The sequence below is a fragment of the Ursus americanus genome, chromosome 6, assembly GCF_024610735.1.
Source record: "Ursus americanus isolate L20-20 chromosome 6, mUrsAme1.1.p, whole genome shotgun sequence".
NCBI classification, from domain to species: Eukaryota; Metazoa; Chordata; class Mammalia; order Carnivora; family Ursidae; genus Ursus; species Ursus americanus.
Window position 1 is genome coordinate 46,259,182 of NC_142132.1, and position 27,573 is coordinate 46,286,754.

The 27,573-nt window shown below is 50.6% G+C and overlaps 1 protein-coding gene and 1 long non-coding RNA gene across 10 annotated transcripts in view; one reads left to right on the forward strand and one right to left on the reverse strand.

Annotated features, from left to right (window-relative positions):
* TSPAN14 (tetraspanin 14) overlaps positions 1-11,636 on the reverse strand; it is a 53,655-nt gene extending 42,019 nt beyond the window's left edge. The window contains exon 1 of the mRNA XM_045783203.2: positions 11,506-11,636. The gene's annotated coding sequence lies outside the window, so the exon portion shown is untranslated. The remainder of the gene's footprint in view (positions 1-11,505) is intronic.
* A 403-nt stretch (positions 11,637-12,039) lies between these two features.
* On the forward strand, positions 12,040-22,902 carry LOC123782993 (uncharacterized). 9 transcript variants are annotated; one of them, XR_015724805.1, is made up of 3 exons: positions 12,040-17,732; positions 19,055-19,287; positions 20,168-22,902. It is a non-coding gene; the product is annotated as an uncharacterized LOC123782993 (long non-coding RNA). The 9 variants fall into 9 exon arrangements; XR_015724806.1 differs by lacking the exon at positions 20,168-22,902 and having other exon boundaries at positions 12,040-17,233; positions 17,689-17,732; positions 19,055-19,324; XR_015724809.1 differs by lacking the exon at positions 20,168-22,902 and having other exon boundaries at positions 12,040-16,323; positions 17,148-17,732; positions 19,055-19,324.
* Positions 22,903-27,573: the final 4,671 nt, after the last annotated feature.

Sequence of the window (27,573 nt, forward strand, 5' to 3'; positions counted from 1 at the left end):
ATAAGAAGAAACTTTATCAACCACCCCTGACACTAAATGCCAAGAGACCCTCCACAGGCTTCATCATGGGCTTCATGGAGGAGAGCCGGGAGGTAAAGGAGGACCACGCGTGGTGCCTGGGAGTAGATTTTTCTGTCAAAGACCAGGAGGCTAGCGCTCCCAAGGGGCTGTGTGTTCTCTCCCCCTCCCCTCTCTCTCACGCCCTCTCAAACAGGTGGGACCTCTCCAGGTCCTCACTGTACAAGTCACCACGATTCTGATCCAGTAAGAGGGGGTGACCTTCTCTAATCAAAGAGCAGTCTCAGCACCGCTGGGGAGATGAGGGGACAGCTGGGAGAACTGAGTGCAGCCGGGGGACTGCCTGCCTCCGGCTCAGTGAGCAGATCCATGTCCTAAGGGCTTCCGCTGGTGCTGTGTACCCGCCGCCTGCTGCCTGCTGCCTGCCCAGCCTGCTGCCCGCCTGAGATTCAAGAGTCCGGACACGGCAGAACAAAGGAAAATGGCCGTGGCTCAGGCAGCGTGGAGGCTGCAGGCCAGCCCGCCAGCAAGCAGGCTGTTCTGCAGCTGAGCGCTCCAGGCAGGAACAGGGGACACTGGGCTGAGCAACGAGGTACAAAGGAAAGCAGAGCCTGCGAGACTGACAGCATCCCAGGCACACACCTGGCCGCCACGCAAGGGCATAGCTGGCCCAGGAGAGCTCAGGCAGAACCGCTCCCAGGGGCGGCAGGCAGGTGGCTGATGGCTGACCGGACAGGCACCACTCCTTGCCCGGCTGCTCTGAACTCTTCGGGGGAAGGGGGCGGTTCCAGGCACAGCATGGAGACTTGAGAGGGGGGAAGGGAAATCCTGATAGAGGTAACGACAAAAAGCAGGGCCCACCTAGACCTCCAGAGATGGGGGGGCGAGCGTACTGGGAGAGGGCAGAGTCCAGGCTGGGCAGTTCGCCCAGCATCACAAAACACAGGGACGGTCCCGAGGGGCTAAGACCGGTCTACCAAAAGACTTCTAGGAGCATAAAGGGCTCCTGCCGCCAGCAACAATAGCAGCACTGGCCACCCCCTCTCCTCTTCCCCTCCCCCTGCTCAAAAAATCCACAATGGGAGGCAGCAGGAAACCAGGGCAGAGCCTGTGAATAGCTCCACTGTAGTCCCCAGGCCCCACCTCCTCAGTCCTACAGGTCAGCCCTAGCGGCCACCCGGCCACAATAGGAACCTCTGTGCTGCCTAGGCCCCAAGCCCCATACAACAGAGCTGTGGGCATGGGAAGCTCTGGACTTCTCACAGGGGCAGCAAGAGATGGCAGCAGTGGGACATGGGACAGGGGCACAGGCACCAAACTCAGCAGTTCAGGGTCGTGTCGGCCCCCTTTCATCCGCCAGCCGGCCCTAGTCTCCCTGCTCTGGCCTTACCCAGGCCAGTGGCAGCCAGAGCCACAAAGGGAAAGACTGTGGTCACTTGAGAGGCACACAGTGGCCACGGGGATGGGGAAACAGGGCTCCCAGAGCTCCCAGGAAGATGCTGGGCGATGGCTCCCACATGCACCAACTCTCACATTCCTCCCACCCTCCCCCCAGCCCAACCCAGGAGGAAAAACTCAGCTGCCCTCATCCCCCCACCCCCAGCTTCTTCTCCAAAAGGAAGCCGCCTGAAAAAAACCCATCTATTATTTACACCAGGTGCCTTCCACCCAGGCTTTTAAAATCACAGGGTGGCAGTCAGACCCAAACTGGCCTGAAGCAGCTGGGGCTGCAGAGCAGGCAGGAGACGGGGATCCTAGAGCAACAAAAGGTCCAGCGAGGCCAAGGCAGGAGGCCTGACCCTCACACCAACCCCTGAAACTGAGGGAGAAAGTGGATGCCCACCCCTGCTGGTGTTTCAGCCAAGACTCCCAGGTCACACCCCTACCCAAGTCCTGCACACTCCTGGGCCTGCTCAAACCCCCACCTGCAAAGCCTCTCCTCCCTCCTCAGACCTCATCTGGCCCCGGCCGCCTCCTCTTATATCACACTTTTGGGTATGCACAGGGCACAGCCAAGGGCTGCAAACAACAGCTGATCTGCGGAGACAGGCTAACCTGAGCTGAACCAAAACAAGACTGCAACGGGAACCAGGACACCAGCACCCCTCGCTGTGTTCCCTCCAGCTCCAGGCTCTGCCTGCGGAGATAAAGACAAGATGCCTCCGAAAGGAAAGCTTGGAAACTTTCCTTCTCCCCCTTGGAATCAAAACAACGTGCTTCTTTTCTCGTTAAGCACTCAATGCCTAGACTCCTCTCCCAGCCTTCTATTACAGACCTACGAGCCTGCGCAAGGCATTCCTGCAGCTCGGCTTCTAGAAACAAAATTGGTACTGAAAGCCACCTCAATGTCCATCAATAGGAGGCTGACAAAGTGAATCACGGTTTACCACACAGCAGAAGAACGTGTCGCTGTTAAAAAGAATGGACTCATCTGTGAGCTGAAATGGAGCAATCCCAAGATAAGCTTTAGAGTAAAAATCACTAAGTACAGAACAGAGTAATTAGGGTACTAGCAAGGAGAGAAACAGGAGGAGCACGGAGAGGAGATGACGCTTGACTAGGCACCCAGCATCTGGTGACAGAGGCCTCAGGGGAGCAGCCCTGAAGGGGTCAGGCATAGAAATGCTAATTTCCACGGTGTTTCTTCATGCGTTTTTTAAAAATCATGTATACATTTTTTAATTAAAAGTTACACCTAAATTGACATTTAAAATCCCTCGAGCTTAAAAATAAATAAAATAAAATAAAATCCCTCAAGTTTGCAACTGCAGGCACACACACACACACACACACAAAAGAATCACACCTATAACTCTCCACATGCAGCTTGTGGTAACTCCCTAGACCAGGGGGGCCAAGGGAGAAATGGGGGGGGGGGGGCTGCCAGCCTCTGTCATCAAGAAAGAGTACCAACTCAGAGAGCTCCCTACTCACAACTCCTCCCCAGGTCCCAAAATAGAAGTTTTCCCAGGAAGAATAAGAGAAGATTCTGCCAAAGGCAGAAAGGAAACTTGAAGTGATCCCAACAAGGAGGACCCCCTGGGGGCAGGTCTACTCGGCGGTGAGACTGGAAGACCCCAAGCTCCAGGCAATGTGCGCAGGTGTGGGGAAGGCTCAGCCTCGGGCATCCCAGGCCTCCAGCAGGGACCCTTCTCAAGGCCCTCCCCAGCCACTGGTAAGGCTAAGCTCCTAGTGGTATGAACCCATCCCAATTTCAGCTGCTAAAGAAAGCTATTTCAACAGATTTCTAGGCCTGGCCCAACTCCAAGTACAGGCTAAAAACAGTTTCTCCAAAATCCCAGCTCAAAAACCCCAATCCCTTCGCCACTAAACCCCATGTATATACCTTTCGGGAAACGGGAACTGCAAAATGGAGTCGGTGAGATGGGTCTGTATATTTATTCCTTACTAAAGGGATACATACATGTTGTTTAAAAGCCTCTCTTAACTGCATGTCAATAAACACTCTGCACTCAGAAGCACTGATGTATTTCCTCCAAGTGATCTGCTCCCTGAGGAGCAATAGAAGAACCATCCCAGTCTCTCCTGCTTCTGAGGGGTATGACACAATGCCTACTACAACCAGGACTGGCCAGACCTTTTGGGTGAGACCATTCGGAAAGCAGGGAGTGGCTCATGAATGGAGATCTTCCTCCCTCCCAGAACTAGGCCCCCACTCAGTGCCACCACTCCCAGGCCACCGCAGCAAAGATCTCCTACTGACCTCTAGCTCACAGACTGCCCAGGCCACTGAGAGAGAAGGCTGGGAAGAGGGGGAGTGGATGTTTGGCTCCCCTACACCATAAGATGCTCTCTGATGATTGCTCAACATTCAACTAGTAGCCCCCCAATTAAAGAGCACAAATGACATTTCACAACAAGCAGAATCAGGCTGGCACGTGGAGCCCTCAAACCTCAGCTGCTGGGAAGCAAGTCCCTGCCCCCCAGCGAGCCCGGCGCAACCCCTCGGCGGCTCTTGCCCAGAATCCTAGAACCCTCCGTCAGACCAAGACCAGCTCTTCTCCAACTATCTTCTTCCTGCTTGAGTGGGCAAGGCCCCCACCCCCAAGTAAGCACTAATCCTCAACACACCAAATGCTGTGGCACCTCAGCTGGCACCTGCCCCACGACCTCATCTGTCTTCCCCCCAGAGAACAGTTCAGGGCTACCCCAACCCAGAGGGGCCCTGAGCCACCCCTGTACCTGGGTACACACCACTCCCTCCTCCTTGCTCCCTGGGGAATGAAAACCCCACCACTACCAGCACCCGACTCCCTTGTCAACATGCCCCCTCAAAACGTATCTGTGTTTACACCATGACTTGTATTTCACAGGAAGCACCTAGGAGACGGGAGACAGCGACTGTGGCAGGCAGGATGAGGGCACAGAGCCAGCTTCTGGCCTGGAGCCTTCAGGAGTGAGGAAGGCCCCCAACCCACAGCCAACAGGTTTTCTTCACACACCCTTCTTTCTCCCAACAGTGGGTGGCCTCCTTCCTAAAAAGTTGGCTGTTGAGACGAGAGCTGCCCCAGGAGTAGAAGATACACCAAACAAGGTCATCAGTGGAGACTGACCAAGTAGAGAGGAGGGGCAGAGAGGAAACAAGGAGCGTCACGCGTGGTTGGCTGGATGCGGGGATGGGAAGGCCTTAAACACGGGAAGGAGGCTAGGGGGCTCCCACCAGAAGGTCCCGTTGTACAGTCCAGGCAGGGGGAGGAGAGCCCCCACAGCACCTCCCTGGGCCCAGTTCAGACAAATGAGGCAGTCCAGTCCCCAGGAGGAGGGTGATCCACAAAGTTGTCGGACTGGTTTGCCCAGGATGGAGAGAACAAGAAATGCAAGGTACAGAAGCCAAGGAACAAGGGTCAAACAGGGAGGGTCGTCCAGCGTCAAGGGGCTGTGGTCTGGCACCCAACAGATCTGGCAACAGGAGCCACTGGTGGGGGGCTGCAGGGAACCCAGGCCTCCAGTCTATTCCTGGGTGCTGAGGGGCAGTCCAACAGGCCGAGAATAAGAAGCCAGGAGATGCTGAAAAGACGAGGACACAGGTTTCTGGAAAAGGGGAGAGCTACCACTCCTGAGAAACAAGTGTGAACAGTGATGAGCTCAGGCCGGTGCGAGAACCAGGAGCAAGGCTGAACGCAGGCTGCTGTAAGCCTCGGAACCCTGACGGACCATCTCTCCTTGACCAGACTTAGGCTCTTCAGAGCCCTCTGCTCAGCCAGGTCTGACCTTGGGCTTCCATATCCGTCCTTGCAGAGTCCAGTTTCGGCAAGAATACTGCTGAGTCCGTTTGGCCAGAATCCCTTACCCTCCATGTCTGACCAGCTCCTCATCTTCCAACAACCCTCGGGTAACAGCAGATCACCCTAGCCTGCCTTCAACAGAACCCTGAGGTCCGTCAGCGAAGGATTACCCTACCCTCTGAGAGATTTTCCAGCCACCAACCCCCTCCATTCTGCTCCTTGCCTATTAATCTCCACTTTTCCAGGCTGTATTTGAGGTTAAGCCCAATCTCTCTTCCCTGCTGCAAAAGCCCAGAGCAGAAGTCCTTCTACCTATTGCAAGAGCCCCGCATAAAGTCCGCTTTCCTGTTTAAACAAGTGTCCGAATAAGTATTTCTTTAACAACACGGAGCTCCAAGTCTTCCTGGACCGAAAATGTGGGAACCACTTGGTCTGGGGCTGGAGCTGGCCTCCCCACCAAGGCCCAGGGACAGAGTCATCTGCTTGGCCCAGGGGTAAAGGGCTGAAATAAGACAGAAAATCTGCAGGCTGGCCACACATCACGACAACGGCCACTCAGTGGGCACCCAGAGCCTCTCCCTAGAGCAGCTGGTAACAGCAGCCAGAGAAACAGAATGAGCAGAGTCCTGAGCACGGGGAGGGCATCACAGATGGGGGATCACGACGACGTCACTGCTGCTGAAAGTCACACGGTGGTGTGAACTGCGGCAATGGGTGTGTGGGGCCCAGTCACCCCTCCTCAGGAGGCCCAAATCTGAATGTGAGGCGGCTCTTTTCCTTAAGGCCATTTTCTGATAAGCCTGGCTTTCCTCAGGCACCCGAAGGGCCTCAGGCTGTGAGCCCAAGACCTACCTTGGGACTGTGCGTGCTGGGAGAGGCTGTGGCCCTCAGCCCTTCCCAGCTCAGGGCTCAGACCTCCAGGTGTAGATGAAAGAGATTCAGGGGACACTCACTTAATTCCAGCAGCTGCTGGGGACTCTCTCCTAGGTGTCAGGACTAGGAATTCCTCAAAGCCTCTTTTTAAAAAGCTCTCTGGGCCCTGCAGAGTAGCTTGGCACGGGTCCCAGCAGCTGGTACACGTCGTCAGGGAAAACCCAGAGAGGTCATCAAACCTCTCCTCAGGCTCAAGCCCTGCCCAGCCCCTTGTCCTGGCCTGCCTCTTCCCAAACCTTAGCGCTGCAGGAAAGCCCAGCCTCAGCTCTCCCAAATTCCAGGGAACACACAGTCTCAGGCAGCACCAAGGGCTAACCTCTTACCCAGGATCCCAGACTGCCACTTTAGAGCCAACTGCCATGGCTCTGGGTCACAAAGCGCAGGCTGACGGTGTCTAGCGTGAGAGGAGCCAGTCCCTCCAGTCCAGCTGATGGACACCAGGACTCGAAGCCTTCCCCCCGCTGCTCAGCAAGGGAGGCAGAACAGACCTCGAGAAGTGAAGGGTTTAACCCCACCCTGCCCAGGCCCACTGAAGCTCAGCTGACCAGGCCTCCAAAAGAAAAACCACAGCACAGCAGAGCCTGGCCCAGCCCCGCCCCACCCCACCCCACCAAGCCCAAGAGTAGAGGAAGTGGGGTTCCCAGAATCAGCTGCTGGTGAACACTTTGCTGAGGGCTGTCAATGTGATGGCAGCGGTCCCAAACCAGAGTGTCAGGCCTAACTCCGGGGCTCAGGTCCTGCTTCTCAGACCTGAAGTGTGTACTTGAGCTTTACGGTAACCCCAGGAGAGACAGGAAGGGCAGATTCTTCTCTCATTACAGATGAGAAAATCAAGTCGGGGTGGGGGGTTGCGGGAAGAACCAAAGCCTTGTCCAGGTCACTCGGGCTAGAAAGCAGACACAACCTGAAAGCTGGCCTTCCCGCTGTCTACCCTACAAGCCAGACAATGTTATTTGTCTTCATGCTTGATTGGCAGAGGCGCTGAACACTTCCCACCACAGCCCGGGCCTGTGCTGTTCCAACACACACACCTGCCCTTGTCCGAACCAAAAAATATGCTGTTAGGTAGAAAATGGACGTGGAGACATTATGAATATCCCACACTGATTCAGAGAGGACACTGCTATAAGGGAAGGTAAGACAAACCAGGAACACTGGCATCCACCTAGGCCAAAGATTCCCAAAGCACTAGTCTATATAGTACCCTGGGAACTCTGGTGACCAGCCAAGAGTGAGGCCACTGCTGTAAACCCCCATACTCCAGATGGGAAAGCAGAGAGGCCCCGAAAAAGGAGGAATTAGGACTAAGGATAGTAAGTTAACCCAGTACAGAAGCACCTGGGGTCTCACGACCTCGACCGGGGTTTCCTGGCCCTGCTGGAAGTCACCAGAGACCAAGCAGGTGACAAATCACAAAAGCCAAGTTTCCATAGCGTGGAATGCCCCGCAAGGGGGGGCTCAAGTGGAAAGCTACAATTAACAGAGGGGTTCTACCCCCTTCTACAGGCCAGACAACCATCCCAGCCCCACACTCAATCAAGCTTGCTCTCCGTGTGTTTCCAGCTTGTAGTGACCTCACTACCTTTCCTAGAGGCCGACAACCTCAGCCCCAGAGCGTCCAAAATGGAAGAGGAAGGGCAAGGCCTCATAGGGGTGCCTCTACCTGCTCCCACTTCTAGAAAAGTGGCTGCCCCTACCAGCCACATACAGGTAAAGCATGGGAAGTCCAAGAACTTCAGGGCTGATGAGCCAGGGCAGTGATGGGGAGCAGGAGCCCACTTTCCTCCCCACCGGCATTAGCATCCCTCTTGAAAGGTCAGCAGGATCCCACAACAGAAAACAGGGATCATTATGCCAGTGCACAGCCCTCAGCACTGGGCCGGGAGCTGAACATGTGCTCAGTTGGAATCCACGGCCTGGGACTCACCATGAGTCCTTGGGCCCATGAATGAATGAATGAATGAATGAGCAAAAGAAGACCCAAGGAACTCAAGTAACTTGCCCAGGGTCAGACAGCAGGCTGCCCACCCTAACCTGCAGGCTTGTTCACCCTCCCTCTGCCCTTCAAATGTGGCACCCCAATTCATCTTTAGTCTCACCAGTGTTTCTTTAATTCATGATCAATGTTTCTGGTGACACAGAAATGTGACATTCAGACCTAGGCCTTGGGAAGAAGTCACAGAGCAGGACACAGTGGTAGGCAGATGGGAGGCATTCCGTGCTACTGACCAAATGTCCCCAGTCCTCCTCCTCACCCCACACTCTAGGTATCAGTAGGGCCACGTGGCTGCTTTGGCCAGTGAAATGCCGCTTTTGGGTGGGAGCTTAAGAGCCAGGGTGAGACTGATCCCGCTCTCTGTCCCTCTGTCCAAGTGTCTGGAAATGTTCCAATTAATCAGCATGGGTTCACAGTGAGAACAGAAAGCAGATACGCAATGGATATGGCGTGAGCAATAAACTGCTGGTTCTTTACACCGCTGACATTCGGGGACGGTTACCACAGCAAACCCTGATCTATCTAGACAGATAGAGGCCATGACTCATTCCCCAATCTTCTCTGCATGGCAGTGCTGGGCTTCCCATTCCCTGGCCCAAGGGAGACAAAAGCTACACCGCCAGTACCTCAACAGGGGGTCGGGGATGCCGGCTGTGTGCCCAGACAGATGAGATGCTTTCAGAAGCAGGGATCAAAGGACCCTGCGCAGAAGGACCTACCAGCTCCACTGTAGGCCAGCCTGTGCAGCATCCTAAACACCTTTCATACGAAGACTGTCTAAATGAGAAATGACGAGAGTGGCTCACATTGAGACCTGGAGCGAGTTACTCTGTGACCTCTCTAGAACAGTGTCCTCTTCTGTCATACGGGATGGATACATTATCTATCATACTATGTTGGTTCAAGGGTTAAATGAGTTAATATGAGTAAAGCTTCTAGGATAGCGCTTGGTGTACGCGTCCATAAAGCGTATGTCTCAATAAACTCACCGTTACGACACTCTTAAACCTTCCACAGAATTGCTGTAAACTTGTCCGTAACCTCCACTGGGTTTTAACTCCAGCACAGGTTGCCCAGGACTGGCACAACGATAATCGGCAGGGTCTGCCAAACTGAAAACCCGTCAAATCCTTGAGTACACGGTGACCCAAGGGAGGCCTCAGGAAACGTCTCCAGAATCCAGGGCTTCCAGAACGTCCTGGCCTCCACCATCACCATGACCTGCAGGGCAGGTCCCCCTCCCCTCCTACACGGGGCATGAGTTTGTTCTCCCATTCTCAAACATGGGAAGGGAGGCACCCTCCCCTGTCCTCAGAGATTAGCACAGCTGCCCAGCTGGTAAAGGAGGGGAACCTCCCTGGGCAGCCAAACCTCTGCAGGCCCTTCTCCTTCCTGCCTTTTCTTCCTCGAGGCACCCACCTCCAGAAGCACCAGTGGGTCTGGACTCCTGCTTGCCTGAATAATGCTACTTAAGCTGAGATCAAGCGCAGATCAATAAAACACCAGAGAGCACCTACTACCTACGTCCAGCCTGGGCTCTAAGACCACACAGGGCACACGGGCCAGTCAGGGAGTCGTGAGCCTAGAACAGTGCCTGCAAACAGCGCCTGGCATCTCTGGCATCCCACTGACTCTCAATCACGCTTTGTTAAATGACCTGAAGGTCACATTTGATGGTCCAAGCAGTGCAGTTCGAAAATGCAGAGATGGAGAGATCGAGAAATTCTCCAGCTGAAGGTAGGGATGCAACAAAGGATGATGCAGTGGGAGGGGAGGGGAAAATCCCTCTGGTGGCCTGTCTCCCAGGCAATAGGGACCTCCAGACTGGGACAAAGTTTGGAGACTGCTGAGAGAGGAGCAAGAAAGGCCTATGGGGCCAAGAGGACGCCTTCTGAGCGTGCCAGGGCCCAGGAGGATCCCTGGAAGGAAGGGCGCCTCTGCCAACCGCAGGGCTAGCTGAAAGTAGAAGGGATATGGGGGTGCTGGGGGTGCTCTGATGGCCTAGACTCCAGGTTTCCTCTCACAAATAGGGAAGGGTGGCCCAAGCACTCAGCAGGCATTAACTTCCCCTACTTTGAGGTCAAAGGGTAGGAGGAAGGCTACTTTTGAGGATTTGGCAGACAGCTACATCCACTCTTATCAGCCCAAACAACCCCCATCCCGGAAGGAAGACCTCTAGAGAGCAGACCACTGGAGAGCACACCAGCAGAGGCTCCCATGTAACGCCCTACACTCACGACTCAAAACGCCTTGATGCCCGCAGTCACCAGCACCGAGGGACAACCCCTGAGCTCGCACACATCTCGGCACTCATCACAGCTGGCAGCCATTGGCCAGGCCAGTACCAGGGCCCGTGCCTTCCCCGAGAATCCCCACAGCAAGGACCGCTTCTAGCAGGAGAGCAACTCCACACGGGTCCCAGAGGTCCCAGGACTGAAGTCCCTACACACACACACACACACACACACACACACACACACTTCTCACCCGCCGGCACCACCACCCCTCCACGCACGCACACTTCCTACCCACTCGCACCACCACCCCTCCCCAGCAGGAGGAGCGGCGCGAGACCAGCCAACTCTGTAACCACAGACCCAACTCCACCGAAGATCCAGTTAGGTCAGGAGTCGGGCTTTGCTCCCAAGCACAACCTCAAACGACCAACACGAAGCAGCTGGGTCACCACCCACTCAAACTTGGGCCACCCCAAACCCGTGCTGGGCAGAGTGGGGCGCACCGCTGAGGTGAGCCACTCGGTGCACACCCACCGCGGGGCGGGGGGAGGGGACGTCCCTCCCAGGTCTGCGCCACCCTCTGCCCCTGGCCGGAGCTCTGGGGGACCGAGGGTTCTCCGACTAGCCGAAAGGAGTGCCCCTCCCTGGCTTCGCTGCCAGGGACAGGGGACAGAGCCCCTACAGGCGGCGGCGGCGGTCCGGCCCCTCTCTCCCCGAGCTCTCCCACCCCCGCGCCGCCCCGGCACGCACCCGTCCGGGGACGCGGGCAGGGCGAGGGCGACAGAACCCCCAGCGCCAGGCTGGTCGCCCGGTGCGGCTCCCACTCTGCCCGGCTCCGGAGTTCGGCTCAGCGGGGTCCGGCCAAGGCCTCCAGCCCCTCGCGAGCTATCTGGACAGACAAAGCCAGCGCCGCCCGCGGGGCCGCCTCTGGGGCAGAGGCGAGGCAGCCGGAGGGGCCGAGCCCGAACCTGGGGAGCAGTCCTAGTCCCCAGAGGGCGCCCGGGGGGGGGGTCAGCCTCAGACAATGAGAGGGGCAGGGCCCGACGCTCCAGCGAGGACTCCGCGCTCCACTCACCCGGGCGCGGCAGCGGCGGCGACGACGGCGACGGCGGCGGCAGCGGCTCGGCCCGGCTCGGCCGAGGAAGTTAGAGCAAGTTCGGAGGCGCGGGGTGGGAGGGCGCGACTCGGGCCGGCCGAGCGATGGGGGCGGGGCGCGGAGGGGCGGGGCCGGGGGCGCGGCGCCGGGCGGCAGCGGAGAGAAAAGCGCCGCTTCCCTGCGCCGTGCAGTGCCGCCCCGCGCGCCTTGGGCCCGCCCCCGCCCCCGCCCCGCCCCCGGAAGGCCACGCCCCCGGCCCGCCCCTGTCGCCCCCGGCTCGCCCCTCCCCCAGCCCGCCCGGCCTTTCCGCCCGCGCTGCCGCCGCTACGGCGGCGGCGGGGCCTGATCGCCGGTCCGTCCCTTTGTCTCGCTCTGGGGCCCCCGCTATCGCTCGACGAAGGTGCGCCGCGCGGGCGCCGACGGCCTTGCCAACGACTCGGCGGGCCCCCCAGCCTGCGAGAAATCCGAGTTGTGGGGCCCGAGGGGAGGCCACATCTCAAGGGGTACGGGGGTGACCGGTAGGGGTGAGCGCAGGATTAGAAAAATGGCCGTATTGAAAATAGGAGGCGGGGCTCCTGGCTGGCTCAGCCGGTAGAGCAAGCGACTATTGATCTTGGGGGTCTTCAGTTCAATCCCCCGTTGTGCATAGAGCTTATTTAAAAAAGAGAGAGAGAGAAGTAGGCGCTCCTGTCCGGCCTGGGAGGGTGGGGGTGGGTGCTTCAAGAGAAGGTAGTTAATATTTGCCTTTCTTTGCACACTGGGCGGCAAAGACCTGCTCCTTCTTGTCTTGGTGCTAAAAATACCAAGCTTTCTTTGGACCGCCTGCCGAGATTTGTTCCTAAGATCTGTCCTGGGGACGTGGCTGAGAGCACTCTTGAGGAAGGAGGGAGACTGGCCCTATCACTTGCAGAGGGGTGGTCACACTGCTGGCTGGGTACTGGTATTAGAAAGGCTGACCTCAGTGGTCTCCTCCCACCTCTCTGAAATGAGGCACAGGCACTTCTGACTCTTAAACTCATCCAAGTGGAGGAGGGCTAGGTGGGCAACAGGAAAGTGGCACCTATCAAAACTGGGCCACGTTCTAGTACAAGCAACCAACAGGTTGAGTCCTATGAAAGGAGAAGATCTTGCAATGCAGACTGTTCAGACCATTCCCAGTTATTTTTATTAAGGGAGAGGCAGCCTGCTTGTGGCATCCCAGGCAGCTTAGGGACCTCCGTGGGGAACCTGTCCATTTAGTCACCCTTAGGCAGACAGTGAGTGCTTGACTGAGTGCCTCATCTGTGCCAGGCCCTATTCTGATGCTGAGGATACAACACTAAACAAGACTGCTGAAGCCTCTTGCTCCATAAAGCTTACTTTTAGTGGGGGAGACAATTACAAGTTGAGATAAATGCTGGAACAAAAGCAAGGGGCTGGGATAGAGAGTAGGAGCCACTTTCCATGGAGCTGGCAGGGAGAGTGTCTTTGAGAAGGAGATGTTAAAGTCAAATGGATGAGGCAACAGCCTGGGGAAAAGCCAGGCAGATACCTTCCAGGTTGAGAGCAGTTTGTGCCGAGGCCCTGGAAAAAGGTAAGCTCTGGATGTGGACATGTGAAGGAGCTGAAAGAAAACAGTGTGGCTTGAGTAGCGAGCCTGTGAAGGAGGATCAGGATGAAGTGGGGAGGTGGGCAGGGCATGCGAGACTATCTACGGTTGGAGGCTTTTTATTAAACCATCGAAGGGTTTTATGCAAAAGACTAACATGTTCTGATTTACTGCTGTGTGAAGAATGCACTGGGTGGGTGGCAGGCAGAAATAAAAGCAAGAAGACAATTAGACTGTTGTGGCAGCCCAGGCCAAAGATAATGGTGGTTTGGACCAAATTGTGGCCGCACTAAGATGAGTAGTTGAGAGAAGCTATTTTGGACTTGAACTCAACAGGACACATTGGTAGGATGGATGTCGGGAGGAAAGGGAGAAAGCAAAGATAACTTTCAAATTTCTGGCTGGAGTAAGCTGGTGGATGGGGCCTCGTTGATTGGATGAGGTAACCTAGAGGAAAGGGACTATAGCTCAGGGAGAAGCATCAGGAATTCTGCTTTAGCCATGTGGACTTTGAGATGCCCATCAGAGACCCAACTCAACTGTTGAGACTAGGAGCTCAGAAAGGAGGCCTGGTCTGGGAATGGGACTTTGGGAGGCATCGTCTTAAAGACGGTAAAGGCTGTGGTATCTGAGGAAGTCACCTAGGGTGAGCTAATAGTTGCAGAAGAGAGGGTTCAAGAGGACCCCAGAGGAGTCAGAGGAGTCAGGGTAGGAAAGAAGACTAAGCAAGAGAGGCTGAGGAGGCAAGAAGAGAACCAGGAGACTGCTATATCCCAGAGACAGAGAGAGGAAAGAGCTTCTAGAACCAAGTGGTCAGCTGCGTCAGATGCTGCTTGGAGCTCAGATAAGCTGAAGACAGTCAGGGATCCATCGACTCTGGCAACATGAAAGACATTAGTGACTGTGATAAGGGCCGTGTTCCTGGAGTAGTGGGACGGGAGCCAGACCATGGTGGAGCTGTCATGTTTGGACAGCTTGTCTAACAGGAACAAGAGCACTAGGAGGGGTCTTGAAACGAATGTGGAATCACAGGAGACTTTGGCAGAGATTGCTAGATGACCCTAATAGCCATTTTCCCCTGGCTACATGGCTCCCCAGAATAAAAGCAAGTTGTCAGACTCCCTTGCAGCTAGGTGTGGTCATGTGACTTAGTTCCAGCTAACCAGCAGCAAGGAAGGGGCGTCCACGTACAACTTGAGAGCTAGCTTTAAAGGGCCGTGGTGCTCTCTCATCAGCTTGGCTCTCCCGCTCACTGGAATACTGCAATACACGAATGTATAACTTAAGCTCAAGCAACCATATTAGACTTTGAAGTGGGAGGCATGTGTTGAGAATGTTAGTGCCCCAAGTTAGAATACATCTGGGTTCCTAATGTTGGGGGAGCCACCATACCTGCTCGGGAATACCTACCTCTTGACTTTGTCTGTGAGAGAAAGAAATTTCCGTCTCGTTTAATCCCCCGTTTTCTGATGCTGGTAACCATATCTAGGTTTAACTTTTGTTAGAATACAGAGGGGTTTGTTGAAATATGGAAGTTACTAGAGCAAGTTTATGGAGTGATAGGAATGATCCAGGACAGAAGGCAGGAGTGAGGATTCTGAAGAAAGGGAGATGGGAGATGGGATATGGGCCCTAATGGAGAGGACACCTCTGATGGAGGGACACCACCACCATTATTGAGGGGGGTATGGAGGCAGAGATGTTTCCAGTGAAGTTGGCCTCGGAAAGGCAGTCATTCACACCTGATATCTGCTGAATTCTGGGTGTGAAGGAGGAGCTTAGAGCAAGGAGGAAGGAGAGAGTGAATCACCATGGACTAGATGGTGGAGGTCTGCCAGCCTAAGCAGCCTCTGAGAGACCGCTCCCTCGCGGACCAGTTGGCCACACTGTGGCAGAGTACGAAGAAGGTGAAGGAAATGCCCACAGAGCCACCATGGCCTCCACCCGCCCCCACCAGGCCTCGCCTGACAGTTACTTACGCCATTCCCAGCTGCCATATGAGACCCACTAAGCTTTACCTGACCCATATTTTTCTAGCAATATGGGTGGCTTCAGAGCATCAAGGATACTCAAAGCAGAGCAGGCCCATTTTATTTTCCTGGTTTAAAAAAAATAAAAAGAATCCAGAGACAGACAGCCCCAGTTCCTAAAAGGGCCGGCTGTATTATAACCAGTGACTTAGTTTCCAAGCCAGCCCCTGGAACTGTAATTACCAAGAATATAGCTGAATTATATAGTGCAGACTGCAAGCCTGAGGTATGGATTATGGGAACAAAAGCCAGAACAGGAAGGAAGAAAAAGACGCTGAGAGTTTCTTCTCCTTTTCCTGAACCTGTAGTTGGCTGTAAATAAAATGCTAACTGGCAAAGCTCGGTCTTAATTGTGCTCTGACTTCCTCCTTACCCCTCCGTCTTGGTCCAGTTCCGATTTTGGTCCCCGTGCTGCCTTTTTTCTTCCTGGGCTCCATGCTGCAACGTTTCTCTGTGGACAGGCCAGGAGCAGGGGAAGAGGGAGGAAGGAGCTTGAGCCGAAGTGGGACTTGGTGTTGGAGAAGTCTAAAGGTAAGCAGGGCGAGGCCGGTCAGAGCTCCACAACGCAGTACTGGAAACTGGGGATCAGTCCTTCCTTCCTGAAACGTTCATCGCCCTTGACTGGTACACACACCACGCTTCTGGCTCTGCTCCTACCTCCCTGGCCGCTCTTTCGGTCTCCTTGGTCCTTGTCTTCTTTCTCTTCCTGATCTTCTCCAAGTCTGCGTTCATCAGAATGCTGCCTTGGTCTTTTTCCTTTCACATCTCCCAGTCCCAGGGCGATTCCCTGTACCTCCGTGGTTTTAACTACCATTCATGTGCTGCTTTCTCAATATCCATTGTCCTCTCCTTTCTTTCAAACAGGCTTGGGAACCTATTTTTTTCAAAATTACATTTCCCAGCCTCCCTTGGAGCTAAGGCTTGCCATGTGACCCGTCTTGGCCAAGGAGACATCGGCAGGTGTCTGTGGGGATTTCTGGGAAAGTTTCACTTTCCTAACGCAGGTGCTGCGGCTCTGTCCTTTGTGCTCTTCTGCCTGTCTGGAATGTGGGAAGTGGACCTGGAGCAGCCTCCGAATGACCACACTCTGGCTCTGAGGAGGACAGCTTCCTCAGTAAGGAGAGCCAGAGCAGACCTACAGGGTGGACCTGGGACCTGAATGGGAAGCTTGTTCAGAAGGTAACCTCCCCATGCCCTTCCAGCCCTGCCCATCTGTGAGTCACCCGTACCGTAATCACTTCAAATGAGAGAAGATGGTTTTGCCAAGAGGAACCCCCCAAATGTGGCCAGATGAGACATGAGAGGGAGGTGCAGATCAGAGAGGTTAAGACACGGACCCGTGAGACTGCCTGCACTCAACCCCCAGCTCTGTCCCTGAAAGCTTGGAAATAAGGGACAGACACCTGTCTATGAAAGTGAAAGTGAAAGTTACCTGGCGGTATAAAAAGTGTTCCTTCTGGAATAATCTCACATGAACTGACCTTCACAAAGCTATACATTTATAAAACAAATGTAGAAAGAAGTCTTAGGGAGACATGCAGCCCATAAGTGATAGAACCAGAGCCATCAGCTTGATGTCCAATCTTCCACCCAAGACTGTACCCCTGGGGAATCATGAACACAGGGATTTGGGGGGCTGCTGTGTCCCTGAGACCTCTATGCTCAGGCCCTGCCAGCAGGAATCCTGATAGGACCCCTACCCCCCCAAAAGGGGGAGAGAGAGGCACACCCCACACACCCCTGAAGCAGAGCGGAGCATAGGTGGATGCCGTGGGCATCGTGGGTGCCTCCCAGCCCCTCTCACAGCTTGCTGCTGGTCCCATGGAGAGCCTTGCTGTCTCTGGGGAGTTTTTTTGGGCAGTTCCTGCCCTGTGCACACACTGCCATCTAGGGGCAGTTGGCTGTAACGAAATTGTACAGCCACTGAGGGCTGTGTATGTTGGAGGAGGCGAGGAGGGCTTCTCAGTCCTCTGACACTGTGGATGTCGCCTTCCTTCCTGCAGCTTTCGTTCTCTTGGCTCTCCTATTTACCCAGCCAGGAAAGACCACGTGTTGCACACCCAACTCCTTGGAGTCTCCTGATCTCCCCGTGAGTGTTGCTGCTCTTCCCAGACTCTGCACTGAGCCCTTTCCCCCTGCCCCCCTCACCTCCACAGGCTCTGTGCAGTCTAAGCCATTCCCATGCCTTTTGATCTCTTCTGTACACTGGCCACACCTCACATTTCTTGCCAGTCTTGTTCTCTCTCCGGAGCTGCTGCCCCAGTCTAGAATGAAAATCTGATCCTGCCAGCCCCCTCCCCTAAACCATTAGAAGTTCTTTTCACTGAATGTTCTACAGTGACCACATCTCTGACCACAGGCCACCCTCACACTCACTGAGCCGGCCCTCGGTCTCTAGTGTGATGGTGGCCGCACACACCACCCTTCGGGATCAGGTGTCAAAATCTGATCACTCAGGAGGGAACTGCCTCTGGCATAGGGAAGCTGCCTTCCCCAAGGCTCTAGGGCCTGATGCTCACCAAAGCCCCCTTTCCTCATTTCCAGACAACTGATGAGTGACCCCAGCCCCTGCCTCCCCACGGGGTCAGGTGAGGCTTCCCTTGGCATGGCCTCACAGTTCCTCCCCCCCCCCCCCACATACCCCATCCTGCTTCCCCTCACTTCCTGCACACAAGTCCCTGGATCCATTTCTGTTTCCTGTGTGCCTGGCCTCCACACATGCCATCACCTCAGCTCAGAACACCTTTCGTCCATTCCCTTTGACTGTGTGAAGATTCGGGTAAGTAGAAAACCCCTCAGGCTAGTCCCTTAGCCAGGCTCTTCACACTTGGCCTCCAGTCACCAACTCCCAGAGCATTATTCCAACTCTGACACTGGTGTCTCGCTTTGTTCCTGCTGCTCCGGCTGCTGCTGGCCAGCTGGTCCCCAACTTCCCCAGGGCTCCCGCCTGGCTTCTGCCCACTGCCTCCTCTGTGAGTCTTTGGCTTTTGCCCCCTTCCTTTCCCTGAGAGACTTCAGGGGCCCCAAGTGAGTTGCTGGTTGCTTTGGTCAGCCGTCACCACCCACATCCTTTCTTGGGCAGAACTTCAGTGCCAGTCTTGTAGGTGCCTGGCCAGCCCATGAGGTCCTGGCTTAGAATCTAGGACCCACCCCAGGTCTGGTCACTGTGCCCAGGATGGCTGGTTTGTGACCCAGGGATCTGCTGAGGGGCCTCCCACAGGAGGTGTGGCATGTCAGCTCTCTGAGATGCCCAGGAGAGGGCAGTGATGCGTGGCGTATGGGCACATGTCTACCCTGTCTGCTGTTAGGCCTGCTGACGACAGATAATAAATTTAGACGCATGCTATCGCATTTTGTAACCAGTCTTAGTATGAGTATGCGGATCCGGTTTTGTGATGACTGTATTCTTACTAGTCGATTTTTAAAGGCAGTTGAAACATTTATGAGACTCTGCATCATTAGAATTAGGAAGAGCGTAATTGATTACATGTAACGTTTAAGTATTCAGGGAAATCTACTTTGTTAAAATCATAAAAATTCAATGTATTAGTTGTGGAAAGGCTACAGGCATACCTCGTCTTGTGTTTGCTTTGTGAGGCCTTGCAGATACTGCGTTTTTTTTACAAATGGAAGGTTTGTGGCCACCCTGCAGCGAGCGAGGCTACTGGTGCCATTTTCCAACAGCATTTGTGAGCTTGTATCTCCGTGTTACATTTGGTGATTCTCATAATATTTCAAAGTTTTTCGTTATTATTGTATGTGTTATGCTGATCTGTGATCAGGGATCTTTGATGTTTGATCTTTGGTTTGGGCGCCATGAAACACGCCCATACAAGACAGAGCACTCTACTGATGAATGTTGTGTGCTGCTCCGCTCATTGGCCGTTCCCCCGTCTCTCCCTCTCCTCAGGTCTCCCTATTCCCTGAGACACAACAATCTTGAAATTAAGCCAATTAATAACCCTACAAGGGCCTTCAAGTGTTCAAAGGAAAGGAAAAGTCGATCAATGTAACAAACTTCATTGTCGTCTTATTTTAAGAAATTGCCACAGCCGCCCCGCTCTGATCAGTCTCAGGCATTAACACCGAGGCAACAGCCTCCACCGGCAAGAAGATTACAACTCACTGAAAACTCAAATGGTGGTTAGTGTTCTTTAGCAATAAAGTATTTTTTGATTAAGGTATGTACACGGGTGTGTTTAGACATAACACTGTAGCGCCCTTCATAGACGTAACAGACTGTAGCGTAAACATAACTGTCACATGCACCAGGAAACCAAAAAATTCATTTGACTTGCTTTATTGTGCTGTTCGCTTTGCTGCGGCAGTCTGGAACCCAACCAACAGTGCCTCTGAGGTATGCCCAAATGTGAATATGTGAAGAAATGCTGTTTCCATTTTCCTCCACTGCACATCAGACAAGGCGGAGAGCTCGATGTGTTTCTCTTTGTGCACGGAGCCCCTTGGGCATTAAACAACAGCTGTGGGGAGCCCCATGGGGTGCTGGGAGCCAGTCAAGGGAGCAGGACCTGCACTGTGGGTGCGCCGGGGGATGGGAGGGTGTCCGTCTTGTGCTGCGCCACCTGGCCCCTGGTTGAGGGGTTCATTGCTGGTGGCGCCCCCAGACATCACCCCACACAGGGCTAAAGTTTGTTCCACAGTTCTCTTGAGTCATGAAGCCTGAGGAGGAGGTGAGAGCCGGATAAAGGCAGCTGAGACATCTGGCCGGCAGAAGGTTCAGAAGCTCCTTGCTTCAGAGGGCAAGCAGCACCGCCTACGCCAGGAGCTGGCCGTGTTGCCAGGCCCAGCTTCCCAACCCCTCCAGCCCAGAGGGCACTGGTCTGCTCCTGCCTCTGTGCATGAGCAGTGCTGGGGAAAGGGCTTGGCGGCAGAATCGGCCTCTCCCCCAAGCAAGCTTAGCACAGTCAGGAAGGGTACAAGGAAGGCTTGGTGCCAGCTAGGTCTACTAGCTCCGGAAGAGCAGCTCTCCCACACGTTTATCTGAATTTGCATTTCTTTTCAGGCCTCTGCCCATGCTGGCCAGCGGGGCTTCCCCAGCCCCTCAAGCCATATGAATTGTGTACAGTTTGCTGTGGCCTGAGTTTCACACCGCATCTATAACCCTCTCTGCGGGGGTGAGGGCGAGGGCACAGAAACTTCTGGTTAGTGAACCAGGTGTTGAGGTTTACTAAGCACATAGGGTAGTGTGTGCTTTTTCAGTATTTTGTTAAATTTTTTCAGTACTTTGTTAAAAATGTCTAATTAGGGGCGCCTGGGTGGCACAGCGGTTAAGCATCTGCCTTCGGCTCAGGGCGTGATCCCGGTGTTATGGGATCGAGCCCCACATCAGGCTCCTCCGCTGTGAGCCTGCTTCTTCCTCTCCTACTCCCCCTGCTTGTGTTCCCTCTCTCACTGGCTGTCTCTACCTCTGTCAAATAAATAAGATCTTTAAAAAAAAATGTTTAATTAGTCAGTGCATTCACATGGCACAAATTACAGAGTTTAAAGAGAACATTTTTCTCGCATCTGTATCCCCAGCCACCAGTACCCTGTTCGTAGAGACAAATACTCTTACCAGTTTTTCAAGTATTTTCCCATCAATATGTTAGGGCAGACACTGCTGTTGAACCCTCAAATCCATTCCATTTTCTTTTTTTTAGGGATAGAGTCACCAATGTTTAACAAATATAGAGCCATCCTTTAGAAAGACTACATTTCCCAGCCACCCTTGCAGTAGAGTGCAGCCCTGAGTCCTGCCTGGCCAATGGGATAGAATCAAAAGTGATGTGCACCTCTTCCAGGTTATATCTTTTTTTTTTTTTAAGTTTTATGTATTTCAGTAATCTCTGTACCCAACATGGGGCTTGAACTCATGACCCCAAGATCAAGAATTGCATGCTCCTTTGACTGAGCCAGCCAAGCGCTCCCTTCCAGGTTATATCTTAATGGAAAGAAGTATGTTTACCATTTGTCAAAATTCAACATCCTTTCATGATAAAAGCTCTCAACAAATTAGGTATAGAAGGACCATTCCTCAACATAATAAAGGCCGTATATGACAAGCTCACTGCTCACATCATACTCAGTGGTATAAAGTTAAAGGCCTTTCCTCTAAGATCAGGAACAAGACAAGACTCACTCTCACCATTTCTATTCAACTGAGTCCTGGAAGTCCTAGCCATAGCAATTAGGCAAGAAAAAGAAATAAAAGACATCCAGATCAGAAAGGAAGTAGTCAAATTATCACTGCAGATGAACATGATATAAGAAACAAAGACTTCGGCAAAAACTACTAGGACTAATAAATGAATTCAGTAATGTCACAGGATACAATATTAAGCAGAAAAGGGGGGGAAAGGCTCATATTATTAAAATCATAAATAAGAAGAAGACATTGTGAACTTTTCGGAAATAAAATGGTGATAATAGAAAAAAGAAAGCAATCCCATTTACCGTAGCATCAAAAAACAACAAAACATTTAGGAATAAATTTAACCAAGGAGGCAAAAGCCCTGTACACTGAAAACTGTACGACACTGATAACAGATTGAAGAAGATACAAATGAATGGAAAGATATGCCGTGAATTAATATTGTGAAGACGTCCATGCTAACCAATTCAGTCTACAGGCCCAGTGCAATCCCTGTCAAAACCAATGGCATTTGTTACAGATACAGATAAAACTGTTCTAAAATTTGTATGGAACCACAAAAGACCCCGAATAGCCAAAGCAATCCTAAGGAAAAAGAACAAAGCTGGAGGATCACACTTCCTGATTTCAAGCTATATTACAAAGTTATAATAATCAAAATAGGATAGTACTGGCATAAAAAACAGGCACACAGATGAGTGGAACAGACTGTAGAGCAGATGACATGATTGTCTATGTGGGGTTTTTTTAATAGTTTTTTTTTTTTATCAAGTTGAGGAAGTTCCCCTTTTATGCCTATTTACTGAGGGTTTCCTTTCTTTCTTTCTTTCTTTCTTTCTTTCTTTCTTTCTTTCTTTCTTTCTTTCTTTCTTTCTTTCAGGGTTTCTGAGGGTTTGGATTTCATCAAATGCTTTTTCTCTATCTATTGATATGATCATGTAATTTTTTTCTTTAGCCTATTGTGATGGATTACATGAATTGATTTTTGAATGTTGAACCGCTTTATATACCCATGATAAATCCCACTTGTTCGTGGTGTGTAATTCTTCGTATACACTGTTGTATTTAATTTGCTATTTTTTTAAGCATTTTTGCATTTATGTTTATGAGAGATATTCGACTGTACTTTTCTTGTATTTGTCTGGTTTTGGTATTAGGAGAATTCTGGCCTCGTAGAATGAATTAGGAAGCATTGACTCTACTTCTGTCTTCTGAAAGAGATTGTAGAGAATTAGTATAATTTCTTCTTTAAATGTTTGGTAGAAATTCATGAATGAACCCATATGAAACTTGTGCTTTCCATTTTGGAGGGTTATTAATTATCAGCTCACTTTCTGCAATAGATGTAGGCCTATTCAAATTGTCTATTTCTTCTTGTGTGAGTGTTGGCAGATTATGTCTTAGGTGGAAATTGTTCATTTCATGTAGGTCATCACATTTGTGGGTATAGAGATATTCATAGTATTCCTTTATTATTCTTTTAATGTCCCCGGGGAAATAAAATAAAATATAATTTTTAAAAAAATGCCCAAGGGGACTATATTGATGTCCATTCTTTCATTTCTTTTTTTTTTTTTTAGCTTTTTTTATTTATTTGACAGAGAGAGACAGCCAGAGAGAGAGGGAACACAAGCAGGGGGAGTGGGAGAGGAAGAAGCAGGCTCCTAGCGGAGGAGCCTGATGTGGGGCTCGGTCCCAGAACGCTGGGATCACGCCCTGAGCCAAAAGCAGACGCTTAACGACTGGGCCACCCAGGCGCCCCATCATTTCTGATGATAGTAATTTGTGTCCTCCCTCTTTTCTTCTTAGTCTGGCTACAGGCTTACCAATTTGAGTGATTTTTTTCAAAGAATCAGCTTGTTGGTTTAATTTTCTCTTTTTATTTTTTGTTTTCAATTTCCTTGATTTCTACTCTAATTTTTCTTTCTTTTCTTCTGTTTACTTTGGGTTTAGTTTGCTCTTCTTTTTCTAGTTTCCTAAGGTAGAAGCTTAGATTAATTGATTTTACATCTTTCTTCTTTTCTATTATATGCATTCAATGCTATAAATTTCCTCTAATCACTGCCTTTGCTGCATCTCACAAATTTTGATTAGTTGCATTTCACTTTCACTTAACTAAAAATATTTTCATATTTCCCTTGAGATTTCTTCATTGGCCCATGTGTTATTTAGAAGTGTGTTGTTTAATCTCCAAGTATTGTGGAGTTTCCAGCTATTTTTGTGTTATTGATTTCTAGTTTAATTCCACTGTGGTCTGAGAGCAGACATTGTATAATTTCTATTCTTTTAGATGGTGAAGTTGTGTTTTATGCCCCAGACTGTGCTGTATCTTGGGGAACGCTCCATGTGAGCTGGGGGACAATGTGTATTTACTACTGTACGAAGCAGTCTACAGATGCTCATTATATCCAGTTGATTGATGATTACTGTTGAGTTCAATTATGTCCTTACTGGTTTTCTGCCTCTGGTTCTATTTCTGATACACAGGTGTTGAAGTCTCCAGCTCTAATAGTGGATTCATCTATTCCTCCTGTGGTTCTATCAGTGTTTGCCTCATGTATTTTGATGCTCTCCTGTTAGACATATACACATTAGGATTGTTTTGTCTTCTTGCAGAAGAATGCCTGTATCGTATGTAATACCCGTCTTTATCTCTGATAACGTTCCTTGCTCTGAAGTCTGCTTGATCTGAAATTAATACAGCTACTTTTCTTTTGTTTGGATTCATGTTAGCATGGTATGTCTTTCTCCATCTATTTAGTTTTAATGTATATGTGTCTTTATGTTTAAAGTGGGTCTCGTGTAGATAACACGGTTGGGTCTTGTCTTTTCATCCACTGTGACAATCTCTTTTCTTGGTGTATTTTGACCATTGCATTTAAAGTGGTTATTGATAGGAGCGCCTGGGTGGCTCAGTCAGTTGGGCATCCACCTCTTCATTTTGGCTCAGATCATGATCTCAGTGTGGTGGGATCGAGTCCACATTGGGCTCCACACTCAGTGCAGTCTGCTGGAGATTTTCACCCTCTTCTTTCCCCTCTGCTCTGCCCCCTGCTCGTGTGCACATGTGCTCTCGCTGTCTCTCTCTCAAATGAATGAATGAATGAATGAATGAATAAAATTTTTAACAAAGAAAGTGGTTATTGATATAGTTGGATTAATATCTATCATATTCGTTGCTTTTTTGTTATTGTTGCTATTTTTGTCTTCCACTTTTTTTGTCTTTTGTGGCTTTAACTGATCATTTTATGATTCCATTTTCTCTTTCCCAGTGTATCAGTTATTCTTCCTTTTTGACTTTTTTCAGTGATTGCCCTAGAGTTTGAAGTATACATTTATAACTAATACAAGTCCCATTTCAAATAACTCTACACTACTTCATGAGCCCTGGGAGTACCTTATAAGAGCAAAATAATCCTAAGTCCTCCCTCCCATCCATTGCATCATTGCTGTCATTCATTTGACTTATATAAGCATAAATATAAGCATATGTAATTGAATGTACTGTTACTATTATTTTGAACAAACCTAGCTGTTATATCAATTAAGAATAAGAAAAATGTTTTTATTTTACCTTCACTTATTCCTTTGATGCTCTTTTTTTCCTTTATGCAGATCTGAGTTTCTGGTCTATATCATTTTCCTTCTCTCTAAAGCAGATAGACTTGCAAAAAGTCCCTCAATTTGTGTTTGTCTTAGAAAGTCTTTATTTGGGGCGCCTGGGTAGCGCAGTCGTTAAAGCGTCTGCCTTCGGCTCAGGGCGTGATCCCGGCTTACCGGGATCGAGTCCCACATCGGGCTCCTCCGCTATGAGCCTGCTTCTTCCTCTCCCACTCCCCCTGCTGTGTTCCCTCTCTCGATGGCTGTCTCTCTGTCACATAAATAAATAAAATCTTTAAAAAAAAAAAAAAAAGAAAGTCTTTATTTCTCCTTCATTTTCAAAGGATAATTTCACAGGATACAGAGTTGTAGGTTGGTGGTATTTTTCCACCCCAACACTTGAAAAATTACACTCCACTCTCTTCTTGCTTGCAAGGTTTCTAAAGAGAAGTCAGGTGCAATTCTTAATTTTGTTCTTTGATAGGTAAGGTATTTTTCCTCTGATTTTTCAAGGTTTTATCTCACTTTTGATGTTCTGCAATTTTAATAGGATATACATAGATGTAGGGTTTTTGTTGTTATTGTTTGTGTGTTTTTTGTTTTTGTTTTTGTTTGCCATTCATCCTGCTTGGTGTTCCTTGGGTTTCTTGATTCTGCGGTTTGTTGTCTGACATTAATTTGGGAGAAATTCTCAGTCATCATAGTTTGAAATAGTTATCTTATTTCTCTCTTCTCCTCCTTGTATACATTCTCATTATGCCTGCATTATGCCTCATTTTTAATTGTCCCACAGTTCTTGGATATTCTATTCCATTATTTTCAGTCTCCTTTCTTTGCTTTTCAGTTTGGAAAGTTTCCCTTGAGGGATCCTCAAGCTCAGAGATTCTTTCCTCAGCTGTGTCCAGTCTGCTAGTAAGCTCATCAGAGACATTCTTGTTGCTATTACAGTGGTTTTTTTATCTCTAGTTTCTCTTTTTTATACTTTCATAAATTTCCATTTCTCTGCTTGCGTAGTCGGTCTGTCCTTGCGTGCTGTCTGCTTTATCTATTAGGGCCCTTAGTATATTCATCATAATGGTTCTAAATTCTCAACCTGATGATTCCAACATTCCTACCGTATCTGAGTCTGATCCTGATGCTCATTTTGTCTCTTCAAACTTGGACTTGCCATTTAGTATACCTTGTAATTTTGTCTTGTTGGCTGGACAGGATGTAGTGGGTAAAAGGAATTGCTGTAACAGTCCTTTAGGAATATGGTGGTAAAATTTAGTAGTGTGTGTGTGTAGGCAGGGGACAGTGTTCTCTAGTCCTATGATGAAGTGTGAGCCTTTTATCGAGCCTGTGCCTCTGGACTGTGAGCTTCACACGTGCTTCTTAGTGCACCCCAGCCCTCACCAACCCCCATAAATGGAACAGGACGGCCACAGTGGGTTGTGGTTAGGCATTTCCCTTCTCCCACGTGGAAAGCGAGAGCCTGCTGGAGCTAGATATGGTACTCCCTCCTTATTTGCGGGAGGTATGTTCCAAGACCTCCAGTGGGTATCTGAAACCATGGATAGTTCTGAACTGTATATATGCTATGTTTTTTCCTGTACATACATATTTATGATAAAGTTCAATTTATAAATTAGGCATAGTAAGAGATTAACAATAACTAATAATAAAATAGAATGATTATAACACCATACTGTAACAAAAGTTATATGAATGTGGTCTCTTTCTTTCAAAATATCTGATTGCACTGTACTCACCCTTCTTCTTGTGATGATGTGAGATGATAAAATGCCTACACGATGAGATGAACTTAGGTCACTGACATAGGCATATAACGTAGCGTTGGGTTACTGTTGACCATCTGGCGATAAGTCACAAGGAGGATCGTCTGCTTCCGGATTGTGGTTGACCATGGGTAAATGAAACTACAGAAAGCAAAACCACAGATACGGAGGACCACTGTATTTCTCTTCCGCTGGGTCAGTTAGGCTCTGATGAAACTGTATCAGGTTAGGCTCCAGTTAAATGGTTTTTCCCCAATAGTTTGTTAGTTTTTTGACTTTGCTTATGGTTGTCGTGCCATCCCACCTTTATTATTTATTGAGCGCCAGGCTCTGTCCTGGCTGCGGAGAAACCAGAGTGAACAAGACCACATCTCCCTGCTATGTCCAATCCATTGATCCAACAGAAGACAGAACAACAACACAGAGGGGCGCCTGGGTGGCGCAGTAGTTGGGCGTCTGCCTTTGGCTCAGGGCGTGATCCCGGCAATCTGGGATCGGGCCCCACATCAGGCTCCTCTGCTGGGAGCCTGCTTCTTCCTCTCCCACTCCCCCTGCCTGTGTTCCCTCTCTCCCTGGCTGTCTCTCTCTGTCAAATAAATAAATAAAATCTTAAAAAAAAAAAAAAAAAGAACAACAACACAGAGATACGGGCTATAGGTTTGGTCCTGAGGAAGAAACCACAGGGCTGTGGCTACATGGTACAGATGGGAAACAGGCCTAGAGAAGGAAGAGCCCAGGCCAAGGTTTCACTGCAAATTGGTGGTCCAATTCTGGAGGTTTAGTTAGGGCTCTTTTCTCTCTATCATAAAGCTGCTCCCGACCAGCACTGGGTCTTGTAATATTGTCTCCACAGAACTGTCTTCCTCCCATAAAGTGCGGCGTGGGATCAAGATTTTAGTT